A 15893-nucleotide genomic window follows, 5' to 3' on the forward strand; every position below is an offset into this window, starting at 1 on the left:
GTTTTCGGGGTAGCTGAGCTCATTGGTGAAACTCAAGACCGCGTTTACTTTCACATTTAGCCCCCATCAGATAAGAAACGGGGGCATTATAACGGGAATCACGAGACATGTAAAAATATCCATAATGACCGATGTCAAATCCGTAGTTTTCGCGGTGGCTGAGATCAATGGTGATACTTTCATTAGCGATGATTTTCAAATTTAGCCACCATTGTATGCGGGCCGGGAGTCACCGAGGGTGGGGAATTGCGAGACATGTAAAAATAATGGAAAGTGACCGATATTAGTGTCAAATTCATAGTTTTCGCTGTCGCTGAGATGAATGGTGATACTTCCACAGGCGTTGACTTCCAAATACAGCCTCCATCGGCTGAGGGCCAGAGGCATTGTTTTCTTTTTTTTCAAAATTGGAACCAGAGGATTATAGGGACTTTTACCGGCATATGTAAAAAGTAGTAGAAAATGGCAGATGTTAGTGTCACATTCATAGTTTTCGCGGTATTAGTTGGGGGTTGGTGGGGGCCAGAGGAGATTTTTTCACAATACGAACCAAGGGGGTCTGAGGGGGCGTTCACCGGGACATGTAAAAGTACTAGAATTTGTGTCGAATCCATATTTATCGGGGTTGCTCAGACCTATAGTGACACCCCCGATAGTGTTTACGTTCAAATTCAGCCCCCATCGGCCTTCCCAATGAAAACACAAATATGGCGGAACAAGTTAATGCTGTTTTGTTAGGAACGATTTCGAGGTCGTTTCCTTCACATCGTCTTGTGCGTGTTTTCTACCGTTTTGTAAGCCTATTTCCACATTTTGTGATTCAATGGTAGTGGGTCAAAATGGGCATTCAATGTGGGAAGAAAACTGATCCACTCTCCCACCAGTATCGAATTTCAAGGTCGCTTTTTTCGCATTGTTTAGTGCATATTTATACCGTTTCTGCGCATACTTTCACGTTTTGTAGGCCAACGAAAGTGGGTCAAAGGCGACCTACAAATATGGCAGAGAAAGACATATTCATTCCACTTTCAAGGTCCATTTTGACCCTCTCCCACTGATGCACAAAGCGACACAAATCATGTATAAAAAATGTGAAGGAAACGACCTCATTTGATGGTGACGGAACAGCATTAAGTTATTCCGCTATACTTGTAGGCCATTTTGACCCATTTTTGTTGTCGCACTAAAGTGGAAATAGAAGCACTAAAGTGGAAATAGGAACACAAAACGGTACAAAGCACTGTACGATGCGAAAGAAACGACCCCCCAAATTCGATAGTGGCGGAACAATGGCTCTATTTTCTCACACATTGATGGACCATTTTGACGCATTTATGGTGATGCTCAAAACGTGGAAGTAGGCGAACAGAACGGTACAAAATACACACTAAATGATGCGAAAGAACCAACCCCGAAATTCGATAGTGGCGGAATAGTGAGCCATTTAACTCCCACTTTAAAGGCCCGTTTAACTCACTTCCGGTGACGCACAAGACGAGGAAGTAGGCACAGAAAACTTTTTAAAAAATAATCACTAAACGATGCGAAGGAAACGACCTAGAAATTCGACAGTGTCGGAACAATGGGTCATTTTGGTCACACTTTGGAGGTCCATTTTCACACACTTCTCGTAACGCGCAAAACGTGAAAATAAGGGCACGAAACATTCACTAGTCGACGCAAAAGGAAGGACCACGAAATTCGGTAGGTATAGTGGCGGAGCAGTGGGTCATTTTCGTCCCACCTTCGAGGCCCATTTTGACCGTCTTCCAGTGACGCACAAAACGTCGAAATAAGTTCACAAAAGGGTATGCGATGTGAAATTAACGACCTCGAAATTCGATAGTAGCGGAACTCTTGGTCATTTTCGTCCCATCTTGGAAGCCCATTTTGACCCACTTCAGGTGACGCATAAAACGTGGAAATAAGGGCACGAAAATCCACTAGTCGATGCAAAAGGAAGGATATCGAAATTCAGTAGTGGCGGAACTCTTGGTCATTTTCATCCCATCTTCGAGACCCATTTTGACCCTTTTCCAGTGACGCACAAAACGTCGAAATAGGCGCACAAAAGGGTACGCGATGTGAAATTAACGAACTCGAAATTCGATAGTGGCGGAACAGTGGGTCATTTTCGTCCTATCTTGGAAGCCCATTTTGACCCACTTCTGGTGACGCACGAAACGTGGAAATGGGGGCACGAAACAACACGAAAATTCAGTAGTCGATACGAAAGGAAGGACCTCGAAATTCGGTAGTGGCAGAGCAGTGGGTCATTTTCGTCCCACCTTCGAGGCCCATTTTGACCATCTTCCAGTGACGCACAAAACATCGAAATAGACGTACAAAAGGGTACGCGATGTGAAATTAACGACCTCGAGATTTAATAGTGGCGGAACTCTTGATCGTTTTCGTCCCACCTTGGGGACTCATTTTAACCCACATCCCACGACGTACAAAACGGAAGTAGACGCACAAAACGGCACAAAACGATGTGAAGGAAACGATCTCAAAATTCATTGGTGGCGAAAGAGCAATAACTTGTTCCGCGATATTTGTAGGCCCATTTTGACCCACTTCCGGTGATGCACAAAATGTGGGAATAGGCGCATAAAGCGACACAAAACACGCACAAAAGATGAAAAACAAAGTACCTTGAAATTCGTTGGTGGCGGAACAAGTTAATGACGCCGTGAGCACCAATATAAGTATATACTGTAGTTCTTACCAGTTGGCGCGGTGGGTCAGTGGTAGAGCGTTCACCTCCGGTGCTTGAGGTCCCTGGTTCGATCCCAGCTCGCGCAGTTTGTACTTTGCGGTGGACAAACACCGTGCTCGTGGATTTTCTCGGGGTTCTCCCGTTTCCTCCCACTTTCTTCATTTCATTCATTTCCTATCATCACCGTCTCCTTTAGCCTAACCGGCATAATCGTGGGACGTAAAACTAAAGATTTCATATCATTTTTTGTAATTCTTACCATCAAGGCTGAGAACTGCACGGTCCAATTTTTTAGCCAAAGTAGAAGCCCAACGGGAATAGTGATGTCATTCCGACTCGGATCGGTTCAACTGAACGTACAGCTTGAACTGGCTTGGCTGGGATTACCCATCGACTGGGCTCAATTGAGCCAATGGCTTGAACCGGCTCCGTTGAAACGAATCCATAGGCTGGGTTCGATTCAGCTTAACTGAGCCGATGGCTCGAACCGGCTCGGTTGGGGTAAGCAATCAGCTCGGTTCGGCTCGGCTCGTGTGAGCATCGGCTCGAGCTGGCTCGGTTGGATGAGCTGTTGGCTCGGCTCACTTCTCGGTTCGGCTCGATAAGTGAATAAGCTGTGAGCGAGCCGCTTGAGCTGTTGACAACCCTAAACCCGGGTCGAGCAGTTTTGAACATATTTGGCTGGAGTCCCATAACTTTTAATAATTTTTGGCTCGAGCCCGAAAACTTGCTCCTCCTGAACTCAAACCAAGAACCTCGTGACCGATGTCCTTGCCTCCTGAAGATTTCTTGACGACCGAGATCGACAGTCAACTAATTTTTAGTATTCCGATACAAACCGCCTATATTCCATGTTTATACAGGTACACGGTGTTATAATGATAATTAATTATAGTAGTAGTAGTAGTAGTATTGATAATTATATTGTCTATGTATGATACTTGAAGATAGTAACACAAAGAATTTAACTCGAATTGGCTCGACTCGACTGGAAACTCGATCCGAATTCGAGTCGAGTTGGGGGAAATTTTTCGAGCCGATATCTCAAGTCGAGCTCAAAGATGTCTGCTTCGAGTCGAGTCGAGTTTTAAAGAAAACTCGCTCGAACTCGTTGGTGCCCATTCCTATTGTATGCATGACGGGCATATAGAGTTCTTTCGAGGGGGATAGAACCATAAACATAATATATTTTAAAAAATACTTAGTTTCCCGGCTTTCTTCCCATGGGGGGGGGGGTGGAAGGATGGTAGGTATCCAGCATTTCTTATAAGTACCTTATTTGAAATATGTAAAACAGTAACAAGTGGACAACACAATACACACACATCTTCTTATCTTCAGTTTTAATTGCTGATTTCAATTGCAATTAACAATTACAATTAACAATTACAAGTTTCAATTGTCAATTGCAATTAACAATTAAATGTTTCAATTGCACCCTTTGCAATTGACAATTAACAATTAAAAGTTTCAATTGTCTGGTGACCAATTAACAATTAACAATTGACGAAAATTTAATTGCAAATTTTATGATTGAATTCAATTGCAATTGAATTAATTGTCAATTACAAATTGAAATCAATTGCAATTGAAATCAATTGCAATTGATTTTCAGAGCAATTACTTTCAATTGATTGATCAATTGCAATTGATTTCAATTGATTTTGCCCAACACTGATATATATATATCATACAACATAATCTTTGCATAGTAATTGTTATGGTTAAAATATAACATCTGAGATTTTCACAGTACGTCGGTATTATATATGAGAATGTTAAATACAAATTAAGAAAATCCTTTAATAGCAATAAAGTATGTAGTGTATTTATTTGCAGCTATTTGTCATAGAGGTTACTTCTCAACATTCGTATTACAGCATGTCATTGATGTTCTCGAAAAATTATCCGAGGCATGAAAAGAGGGTATAAACAGAGAATCCAAAGTCGGAACGCTCGCAAGAAATTCATGAACACCAAAGGTCACATGAGCAGACTGGAATTGTCCTTATGAGGCATGCCACAGCAGAAAGTCTTTACATATATATTTTCATTCCAATTCCTGATATATGTTTTTGCAATGCGGCAGTGGTGATGTGTGGGTCACTCTCTCTCTCTCGTTTGCTCTCTCTCTCGTTTGCTACACTATATATATAAAGTGGATGTATGTGTGTGTTTCAACGTAAGTCTAATATGTCTAGAACAATTTTTAACAATATTTCTTACAATCTGGAAAAGAGTACTGTGGGGATACATATCAAGAGTGCTAGAAAGGAACTGATATTAGTATAGAATTCATAGTTTCGTGGTCGCTTAGGTAAATAGTTCTACTTTAAAGTCCAATTAATCTACCATTAGCACCCAGGGTGGTTAATTAGCGACATAAAAATAGCGAAATCGTTTACAGAGATTTTCACGTCCCAACATTGAACATCTTCCTGGTGTAGCTCACGGCAGAGATTCGAAGGACCAATATTGTCCTTACAATACATCTGCTGTAAACCGTGAGTCTTGTAAAGTAGGACGAGCCTACCCCTACACTTCGCGTAGTAAATACACTTTCAAATGAGGGACTCCAGATACCGTTGCTTTGCCTAGATCGGATTCTACCTTAGAGGCGTTCAGGTATAATTCAGCGGATGGTAGTCACACTACCGTCCGCTCGACAGAGTGTATGAACCAATTGTCCGAACCTGCGGTTCCTCTCGAGTAGTAGAAAATGGATCGATCTGGAACATACTATGCCATACTAGAACATATTAGGCCAACTCAGGAGCCCCTGGGAAATCGGGTACCTTGAACCGTGAAACCACGGTCTTTTACGACCTCCATTTTAGGGGTGTATTTGTTCCCTTTTATGAGCACTTTTTAGGGGGTATATTCGTTCTCTTTTATGAGCACTTTTTAGGGGTGAACTCGTTCCCTTTTATGAGCATAATTTCCAACCCCTATTTTAATTACGAACACATAGCAGAACAGATAATACATAAGACTCGTTCCACCCCCATTTGAACATAGCACAGCTAATAAAAGAGTATGGCTCATTTTTCAACCCAAATTTATTAGAGTAATACAAAATGGTATAAAAATACCGAGCTTGTTATAATGGGCCTTCTTCCCTTTTTTCGTGGTTGGTACAAAACTAAAAGGGGCTTTTTCTGCTTGCTATAAAAGTGAATAGGTTACACAAATTTGATTAGTACGAAAGGATATAAAATTATCCTTCTTCGTTTTTTCGTTTATTTGAATAGTACAAAAAGGTATAGAAATTCTGAGATTATTCCTTCGTTTGTTTGAATAGCAGAATATGGCCCTTCTTTGTTTTTCTCTGGTTGGTACAGAAAGTAGGATTTGAGTAGTACAAAATGTACATAAATAGACTTTCCCTGCTTTTTTAATTGCCGACAAAATTTATTCATTCTTCATTTTTTTCTACTCGGTACAAAATTGAATAGGTCAATCAAATTTAATAGCACAAAAAGGTATAAATTAACCTTCTTTGCTTAAGCCACTGAAATTTATTCTTTCGTTTGTTTGAGCTAGTTAAAGAATCGACAAAACTAAATAGGCCACCCAAATTTGATTAGTACAAAATGTTAGTTCTTTCCTTTTTCTACTTGTTGCAAAAGTGAATAGGTCACACCAATTTATTCCTTTGTTTGTTTGAATAGTACAACATGGTCAAGAAATTGTGTAGACCAAAAGCACAAAAAGTTATAATATGCTGAGCTATTTAAAATGGTCTTTCTTCGTTTTTTTGGTGAGCACAAAAATTATTAGTTCGTTAAATGGTATTTCCTCGCCTTTTTCTGTTTGGTACAAATATTACAAAAAATATAAAATTTTAAGCCAGTTAAAAATGATTTTTTTAAAATTTTTTTGCTTTTCTGGTCAGTACAAATTTATACCTTTGTTTCCTTTTTTCTGCATGGTATAAAACTAAATAATCCATTCAAATTTGAGTATTACAAAATGCTATAAAATTCTGAGTCCATGTTCGCTTTCTCAAATTTATCCCTTCGTTTGTTTAAATAGTAAAACATGGCCTGGAAATGAGATTTCTCGTTGGTATAAAATTCAATAGGCCACTCAAATGGTCTTTCTTCGCTTTTTGTGGTTATTACAAATTTATTCATTTGTTTATTTGTGTAGCTTTTTTCTGTTTGGTATACATATTACAAAAAGACATAAAAATCTAAGCATGTTATAAATGGTTAGAACACCCATATTTAAATGGCAACATTAGGTATGAAAAAGCTGAGCTAGTTAAAATGTATCATCTTTACTTTTCTTCGAATTAGTACAAAAACTTAGACTACTCAAGTTATCCTCAGTTTTTAATGGTAAAAAGTATAAAATGACCCTTGTTTCGTTTATTTGGGTAGTACAAAATTGTACAGAAATATTGGACTAGTTAAAATGGACCTTCTTCGGTTTTTTCTCTGATCTCACTCATATTTATGCCTTCGGTTATTAGACTATTTTAAAATTGTCCTTTTTTGCCTTTTCCTTTTGTTTGTTGAAATAATACAGAATAGTATAAAATACTCAGCTAAGTAAGATGGCCCTTTTTTAGAGTTGACACAAATTATAAGTCCTTTGTTTAATTGAATACTCCAAAATGGTACAATTTATTTGTTTTTCTCGGTGGTATAACACTAAATACTCCATTGTTTATTTGAATAGTAAAATTCTGAGCTAGTTAAAATAGTATTTATAATTGGTACAAAATTGAATAGGTCACTTAAATTTATTCTTTCGTATATTTGATTAGTACAAAATGTATATAAATTCTGAGCTTGTTAAAATGGTATTTTTTTCGCTTTTTTTCTGATTGAAACAAAAATAGAACATTTCAGTAGTTCAAAAGTTACATAAATTCTGAGCTAGTTAAAAGGGTTTAAACAGTACATAATGGTATAAAACTTCAAGCTAGTTAAAGTAGCTCTTCTTTTTTCCAGTTGGAACAAAAGAAAATAATCCACCTAATCTTCACTTCTTTTTTCTGGTTGGTATAAAACTAAATACTCTATTCCTTCGTTTATTGGAGTAGTACAAAATAGTATAAAATTCTGAGCTAGATAAAATGGCATTTTTCGTTGGTACAAAATTGAATAGGTCATTCAAATTTATCTTTTCGTTTGTGTAAATAATTAAAATGGCATAACTTTGCTTTTCTTCTGGTTGGTACAAAAGTAAAATAGACCACTGAAATTTGTTCCCTCTGTTACTTAAATAGCACAAAAAGGTATAAAATGCTGAGCTAGTTAAAATGATCCTTCTTTGATTTTCTTCTGATTGGTACAAAAATAAAATTTCGTTTATTTGGGTAGTACAAAATTGTATAGAAATATTGAACTAGTTAAAATGAACCTTCTTCACTTTTTTCTGGTTCATACAAACCTAAATACTCCATCCAAATTTGAGTAAAATGGCCCATGTTCGCTTTCTCAAATTTAGCCCTTCGTTTTGTTTAAATAATACAAGGTGATATAAAATTCTCAGCTACTTAATATGGCATATCTTTGCTTTCTTTCTTGTTAGTCCATCCAAAATAATTTTTGCGTTTATTTGAATAGCTCAAAAAGGTACAGAAATTCTGTGCTAGTTAAAATTGTGTTTCTTTGATTTCTTTCTCATTAATACAAAAGTAAATAAGCCACTCAAATTTATTCCCTCTTCACTTTTTTTCTATTTGGTACAAAATTGAATAGATCACACAAATTTACTAAACGAGGAAACGTCATCTCAATATTTGACTTCGTTTACGAGATTGACCTTTGACCTCGATAGTCATTATTTTTGAAACTTGTAGTAGTTGATGACAAATTACTAAATGTGGAAACACCATCTCAATATGTGGCTACGTTTTCGAATTATTAGGTTTTAAGTATTTTGACCTTTGACATCGATGGTCATTATTTTGGAACTTGTAGTAGTTGGTGATCAATTACTAAATGTGGAAACAGCACCTAAATATGCGGATCCATTTTCGAGTTATTAGGTTATAAGTATTTTGAGCTTTGACCACGATGGTCAACACTTTTGGGACATGTGGTCTTCGATGACCTATTACTAAATGTCGAAACACCACCTCAATATGCGGCTCCGTTTTCGAGGTATTAGGTTTTAAGTATTTTGACCTTTGATTTCGATGGTCATTATTTTGGAACTTGTAGTAGTTGGTGACCAATTACTAGATTTGGAAACACCACCTAAATACGTTGCTCCGTTTAAGAGTGTGACCTCTGTTCTCGATGGTCAGTAGTTTGGGGACATGCTTGTGTCACTTCCGCTATGTTAAATTAAGGGTTGGGAACGAAATCAGTGCTATGTTAAAATAGGGGTGGAATGAATACACTCCTGCTATGTGCTAAGTTAACGAGTAAACCCTCATTATTGTCTTAGTAGTCTTTGCTATGTTACATAGTTGTGTGTTCGTAGTCTCTGTGTCATTTCTGCTGTTAATAGTTAAAAACAGGGGTTGAAAAATATTCATAAAAGGGAACGAATACACGCCTGCTATGTTAAAATAGGGGTTGGAAACGATGCTATGTTCGTTATGTTAAAATAGAGGATGGAAAATATGCTCATAAAAGAGAAAGTCCACCCCCTACAATGGACTATGTTTAAATAAGGCTGGAAAAATATGCCAACTGCTATGTTACATAGGAATATTGCGTTCTTAGTCTCGGTGCAATTTAAATGCTGATAAAAGGGAATGAATACACCCCTTAGTCTTATGTAATATGTGCAATGTTAAATAGACCGTTGGAAGATAGGGGTTGAAAAAAAGTGTTCATAAAAGAGAAGGAATATACACCTAAAATGGGCTCATAAAAGGAAACGAAGTGTTAAAGTTGTTAGTCTTTGCTATAATGTGCTCATTGTCTGCTATTTCTGGAATGAATACACCCCTGCTGTTTCGTAGTCTCCATGTATTCTCTGCTATGGTAAAATAAGGGGTGAAAAAGTACGTAGTCTTATGTATTATCTGCTTTGTTAAAATAGGGTTGAAAAAGTGATCATAAAAGGGAATGAGTACACCCCTAAAATGAACTATGTTTAATCTTCGCTATGTTTCGTAGTCTCTGTTATGATAAAATAAGAGTTGAAAAATGAGGCATACTCTTATTAGCTGTGCTATGTTCAGATAGTGGTGGAACGAGTCTTATGTATTATCTGCTCTGCTATGTGTTCGTAATTAAAATAGGGGTTGGAAAATATGCTCATAAAATGTTACGAGTTCACCACTAAAAAGTGCTCATAAAAGGGAACGAGTTCACCCCTAAAAAGTGCTCATAAAAGGGAACAAATACACCCCTAAAATGGAGGTCGTAAAAGACCTTGGTTTCACAGTTCAAGGTGCTCGATTTCCCAGGGGCTCCTGAGTTGGCCTAATATGTTCTAGTATGGCATAGTATTTTCCAGATCGATCCATTTTCTACTACTCTCACGTACTGAGCAGGATTACTATGACAACGATCGCGCATCAGTAGGGTAAAACTAACCTGTCTAACGTTGGTCTAAACTCAGCTCACTTTCCCTCTTAGCTTGTGAACAATCCAACGCTTGGCGTAGTCTGTTTCGCAATGATAGAAAGAGTCGATATCGAAGGATCAAGACGCGACGTCGCTATGAACGCTTGGCCACCACAAGCCAGTAATCCCTGATGTAACTTTTCTGACACCTCTCGCTGGAAACTCTCCAAGCCAAAAGGATCGATAGACCGTGCTATCACAGTCCCTGTGCTTACTGAACATCGGGATCAAGCGAGCTTTTGCCCTTTTGCTCTACGCGAGGTTTGTCCTCGCTGAGCTGGCGTTAGGATTTCTGCGTTATTCTTTGACAGATTTACCGCCTCAGTAAAATTCCCCTCGTGATAGTTTCCTCGGCTCGGATCGTGCGAGAAAACAAACTTGCCAGACTTGGTTCAGGAATACCGTACGCCGAACACGAAGAACAATGCAAGCGCTACGCCTCACCGAGTAAGTAAGGAACGATGAATGTCGTGGTATTTCACCGGCGACCCCGTAAAGAGTCTCCCACTTCCGCTACACCTCTCATGTCTCCTCACAGTATCAGACTAGAGTCTAGCTCAACAGAGTCTTTTTTCCCAGCTAATTTTTCCAAGCCCGTTCTCTTGGCTGTAGTTTCGCTAGATAGTAGATAGGGACAGGTTGATGCTAGTGGTTTAGTAATCCACGCTTAATTGCATGCATGGAGAGCATGCCCGCGACCGTTCCGTTTATTTGATGGACGGGTACCGCTCCGAAGTGTTGCACCCCGCACGTGGTTGCTCGTGCTTGTATTTAAGTCGTCGTGCACAAGTGCACCGCCAGGAGTTGTCCCTTAATCTTGGCACCTAAGTGTGTAACCCCCATTCTCTGAGGGAGTGGGTTACTCTCACTGCGCGACCAGACCGAAGTCCTGAGTGCCTAATAGTTAACCTACTGGTGGACGCGGTCCTGCTAGCGGGAGACCCATGAGAATCCCTCGTTTCCTGGCAGGGTTGGGGGAGAAAGAAGACTCGAAGTCCTTCCCTCAGCGGCATGCATTCATTCCTTTTCAATTGTCCGCCTGTGAATTGGAGCTCGTCATCCGGATCCCTTCGAGTTGGAGTTCGTTGGTACACGATATTTACACTAAGGGTTCACTCCTTCTGCAGACGTTCGTCAATTCCATTATGTTCCTGTGGGAGAACTCCACGTCTCTGTCTCAGAAGCTCACAGTATCTTTCTTTATAAAAGTTAGACACTACGGTGGTGAGCCTTCACAGATCGCCGCATAGGATTCAGTATACAGGGCGTCCCTTAGCGGTATATGCAGCAACGTTGCTCGCTCAGCCTGGTGAACCTGCTCAAGAAGCGCGCACTCGAGGACAGTGTGTTTAGTTGAGCCAGGAGCGTCCCCACAGTCACAATGTGGCACTCTAGTTAAGCACGGAGAGTGGAGCTTAGCATTATACGGGCCGTGTCCTGTTACAAAGTGTACTAGACCTTTCCCTGCGTGCAAATACCCCATTTGCAGCCTTTCAGCCACATCCGGGAGCACGTCATGGCTTCTCCTTCCCCTTTTCGGAATCATCCCATTCCGCTTGCCACCTGCTCACTTTGCGGGTTTTCGTCTCTGCTTTGGTTAGGCACAGACGTCCGAGTATATCCACTGTCTTTCAGGATTTCCCTTCCTAATCCAGTAGTTAGCAGCTCGTTCAAGAATCTTGAGATGCACAGGCACTATTCCCAGAATTGCACATAGTGCGTTTCCAGAGGTCGTCCTGTATGCTCCACTCAACCGCAGTAGGATCGAGCATTACACTCTGCACACCTTCCGGATATTGTCATCGCGCACTACAAGCCTTTGTGTTCAAGTGCTAGCGCAATAGGCCAACACTGAGGTCCACAAACTGTCATTGTACACTTTGACGTGGCCTGGTCTGAGTTGGAACTTACTTCCTCCTAGAGAGAGAATCCTCTGTGCTATGCTACTTGCTCGGTTGCAGGAATACTCAATATGCTTCTGCATATTGAGTGATTCATCTAGAATCACTACGAGATATTTTGTATGCCTAACCTTCTTGATGGTCTGTCTACCAAGTTTAAGGGTTGGATCCCTTGGAGACTATCCCCGAACAGCGTTTAGACCGTTTTGTTGACTGAAACAGTCAACTTATATCTGCTGCACCAGGCATCGAGTCGTGCTAAAATAACATTCCCCTTTGCCTTTTTTTCTGTGGGACTCCATCACCGTGAATACGAGCAAGTCGTCCGCGAATGCCACGAGATCAAGTGTCTGCGGCATTCCCAGTAACTCCGTTAGTAGTAGTTCAGTCGCCACATCCCAAAATGTTGGTCCGCACACATCCCTAGGGACAGCCCTTGGTGCAGGTTTTAGAGATGCGATCACCTTCGGTCTGGAAACATACGTTCCTGTCCCTGCAGTAATGAAGGAATATCTCATACAAGTTTCTAGGGCATCGCATCTCACTGAGGCGCCCAAAGAGGGTTGGCCACCAGAGATTATCGAACACCCCAGAAATGTCAACGAAAATACCTATGGTATATTTCCTTGGAGACTTCTTGATCACGCTGAGCGCATGGTTAGCTGCGTCCTCAGTTCATTTCCGCGGACGGAAACCATAATGATTGGCAACCATCCCATTTCTCTGGCGGTGGAGAGTCAACCTGCGGATAAGTAAGTTTTATGAACTTTGCCCAAGACATTCAGTAGGGGAAGTTGGTATGTACGATTTCGGATCTTTGAACTCTTATCCTCGCCTTTGCTCAAGACGACCATTTCTGCGTTTTTCCAGATAGCAGGCACTCTTCTCTGTTCAAGACACGCGTTGTACAGAGCTCTCAGCGTTTCAGCAAGTTCGTTAGAACATTGCTTTACGACTTCGGGCCTTATCCCATCCGAACCTGCAGCCATTTCGGACCGCAGTCGTGAGATCGCCTCCATTATTTCTGCTTCCGAGAACACGGGGATGTCCTCTTCTGCATCATAGTCATTGGTGATTTCATCACTCATTCTTATCTTGTCTGCATCATCCTCCTCCGGATTATCATCCGGGAGGGAAACATTAAGCAGGAGCTCGCCAGTCTCCTGCCCTCCCTCCGTGAGCGGTTTGCATGACGTCCGGCGATCTAATCTTTTTGCTGACAATTTTGTAAGGTGCACCCCCGAGATCGGTTTCCAGACTGGTCTGGACGTTACTTTCCCATGAGGGAGCCCTAGACACATCGAGAGCCTTTTCAAAAGTTCCCTTCGCTACCTTGTACCTAACAAATCTGTCCCATCGGACGTCCGGGTCTGGTGTAGACTAGTACAGCCTCCTTTCCCTTCTGCTGTTCGCTTCTAGCCTTGAAAGGCGTCGCGTCCAGTAGTGTATGGAAGCTACATCCAGCGGGCGAGGCAGCTGCTGGCTGTGTTCTATAGCATTCACAATGGTTTCTTGTAGTCTACGAGCTGACTCGTCAAGCGTTGGTTCCATGACGTACCCTTTCCACTTCCTACGGTTGAGAACCCGACGAGGAAGTGCTTACCTCCGAGTCACTCTCGCTGACATTCCTGTCGTTGAGGGGTGGTTCAGGTCGCCTGCTCGTTGGCTGCCTTGTAGCCATTGGCTTGCTCTCCAGATTTCCTTCGTCTGGAGCAAGTGGTTCTGCCACTTTCGTTAGCAGCCTGGTTAGCCTTCGGATTCGGTTTGGGGGACTCTTTGCCCGTGACTCGGATCTTCTTTCCCTTATCTTCTGGCTTCCCCTTTGAGGGTGCCATAGTTGAACTTCTAGGACTTCACTCTCGTGCAATGATTCCCGCACCCATCTACGTAAAATATACCAACTGGGACGCAAATCACACTGCCAGCTGTGGCGTACAGCTGTTGCCCGAAGAAACCGACGTGGACTAGCGTGCTGTAGTCTCGTCCATTCTCAAGGATTCACCAGATTAGGCGGTGCTAAACCTACACCCAATGAAGTACTACTGCTTCTAAAGATTGGTGTAATCTAATCGCTCTATACGCCCATGCACAAGAACCTTGGGTAGGGCAGTGCGAAACATACACCCCACCCGCTTACGATACCTGCTCTTTTCTTAGGAGACGAAGACTTCTGGTCTTCTTCCGCCGGTAGATTGTGACAGTGGGGATCACGTTAATCCATTCATGAGCGTCAATAATTAGATGAGGAGGCATTTGGCTACCTTTTTCTCCCACCTATACCATGTTTATCTTGTTTATTTTTATCTTCAAAGTACCCACAGTTACCTTCAAAAAGTTTACACTAGCCTTCAAATTACTCACACTCGCTATCACAATGCTCATAGTTGCTGACTTTACGTTCATAATTACGGACATACGGCTCATAGTGGATGACAAAGTGGCTCATTGTTCCTGTCAAAAGGCTCACAGTTGGTTTCAGAATCCTTACAAACCGTCAGAGTGGTCACACTTGCTCTCAAAGCGCTCATATTTGCCGACTATCTATCTATTAAAATGCAACAATATCAATTAAGAGTGTCCGAGCTCCAACCGATAACTTTATCTTTCAAAACTTTGATTTACGGTTATAAGTGAATTCACGTTTATTACAAAGACAATTATTTTTTAAAAGGTGTACTTTAAATAAATTACTTAAAGAGAGATTTTTCACAAAGTTTATCTTTTTAAATTAGTGTTCAGAGTCTTTGCTTTTTAATAAGCCTTCTCCGAAATAAATGAAAATAATTTTTCTTCCATCTCTGGAGTATTTTAAACTATACGTTTGTGGGCGTTTATATGTTTGTGACATATTCTTTCCACAGTGACATCTCGGAAACAACAGGCTCTAGAAAGATGACGTTTTCACTGATAGATTGCAAATTTTGCGTAGATTGTCCAGTTCTAACTCAATATTAAAAAAAAACAATTCCATTAATTATTTATTACATTTTTACAGGTACACTGGAAGTGTTGAAATTAAAAAAAAATCTATCTTATGCATCATATTCTACGTATTATACATTTCAACAATACATTGTTGTATATTGGTGTTGTATATGTCTCAGACGTTTGCTTCATGGCCAAATAATAATGGAAAAGGAAGGATAACCATTTCTCGAGTGTAAGATAAATCTTTATTTTTGGAGTGTTTTGGCCAATGAACACCATATATAACTGACATTATAATTAATTGTATATGTGATGTATTTGCTTATTACATACGATGCAAGAAGAAAGAAAACACTGGTCATACATGAATTAGAAACTCCAACCGGAAGTAGGCTCAAATCTTGGAAACGGTGCGAGATATTGAGAAAACTTTGATACTCCTTGCCGATTTTTTCACAGCGCCTCTTCTTTAGGGTATGCCACTTCTTAGCGCATCATTCGCAATGAGGATAAAACTCCTCCTCATTCCTCACAACACATGAACATGTCTCTTTACAGACACAAATGAAAGATGTCTTGATCGAAAAAAATCTCCCCTTTATGATACCCCTTGCCGATATTTTAAATCATTTTTTGTCAATATCTCGCGCCGTTTGCAAGATTTGAGCCTACTTCCGGTTGGAATTTCTAATTCATGTATGTCCAGTGTTTTCTTTCTTCTTGCATGTAGTATGTGATAAGCAAATACATTACATATACAATTAATTATAATGCCAGTTACATATGGTGTTCATTGAACAAAAC

General features: G+C 40.5%; 1 pseudogene; it reads right to left on the reverse strand.

Moving 5' to 3' along the window:
• Positions 1 to 9920: 9920 nt before the first annotated feature.
• Positions 9921 to 10941, reverse strand: LOC145688736 (large subunit ribosomal RNA; annotated as a pseudogene).
• Positions 10942 to 15893: the final 4952 nt, after the last annotated feature.

Source organism: Thermobia domestica, chromosome 6 (genome assembly GCF_964235325.1).
Source record: "Thermobia domestica chromosome 6, izTheDome1.hap1.1, whole genome shotgun sequence".
Classification (NCBI taxonomy): domain Eukaryota; kingdom Metazoa; phylum Arthropoda; class Insecta; order Zygentoma; family Lepismatidae; genus Thermobia; species Thermobia domestica.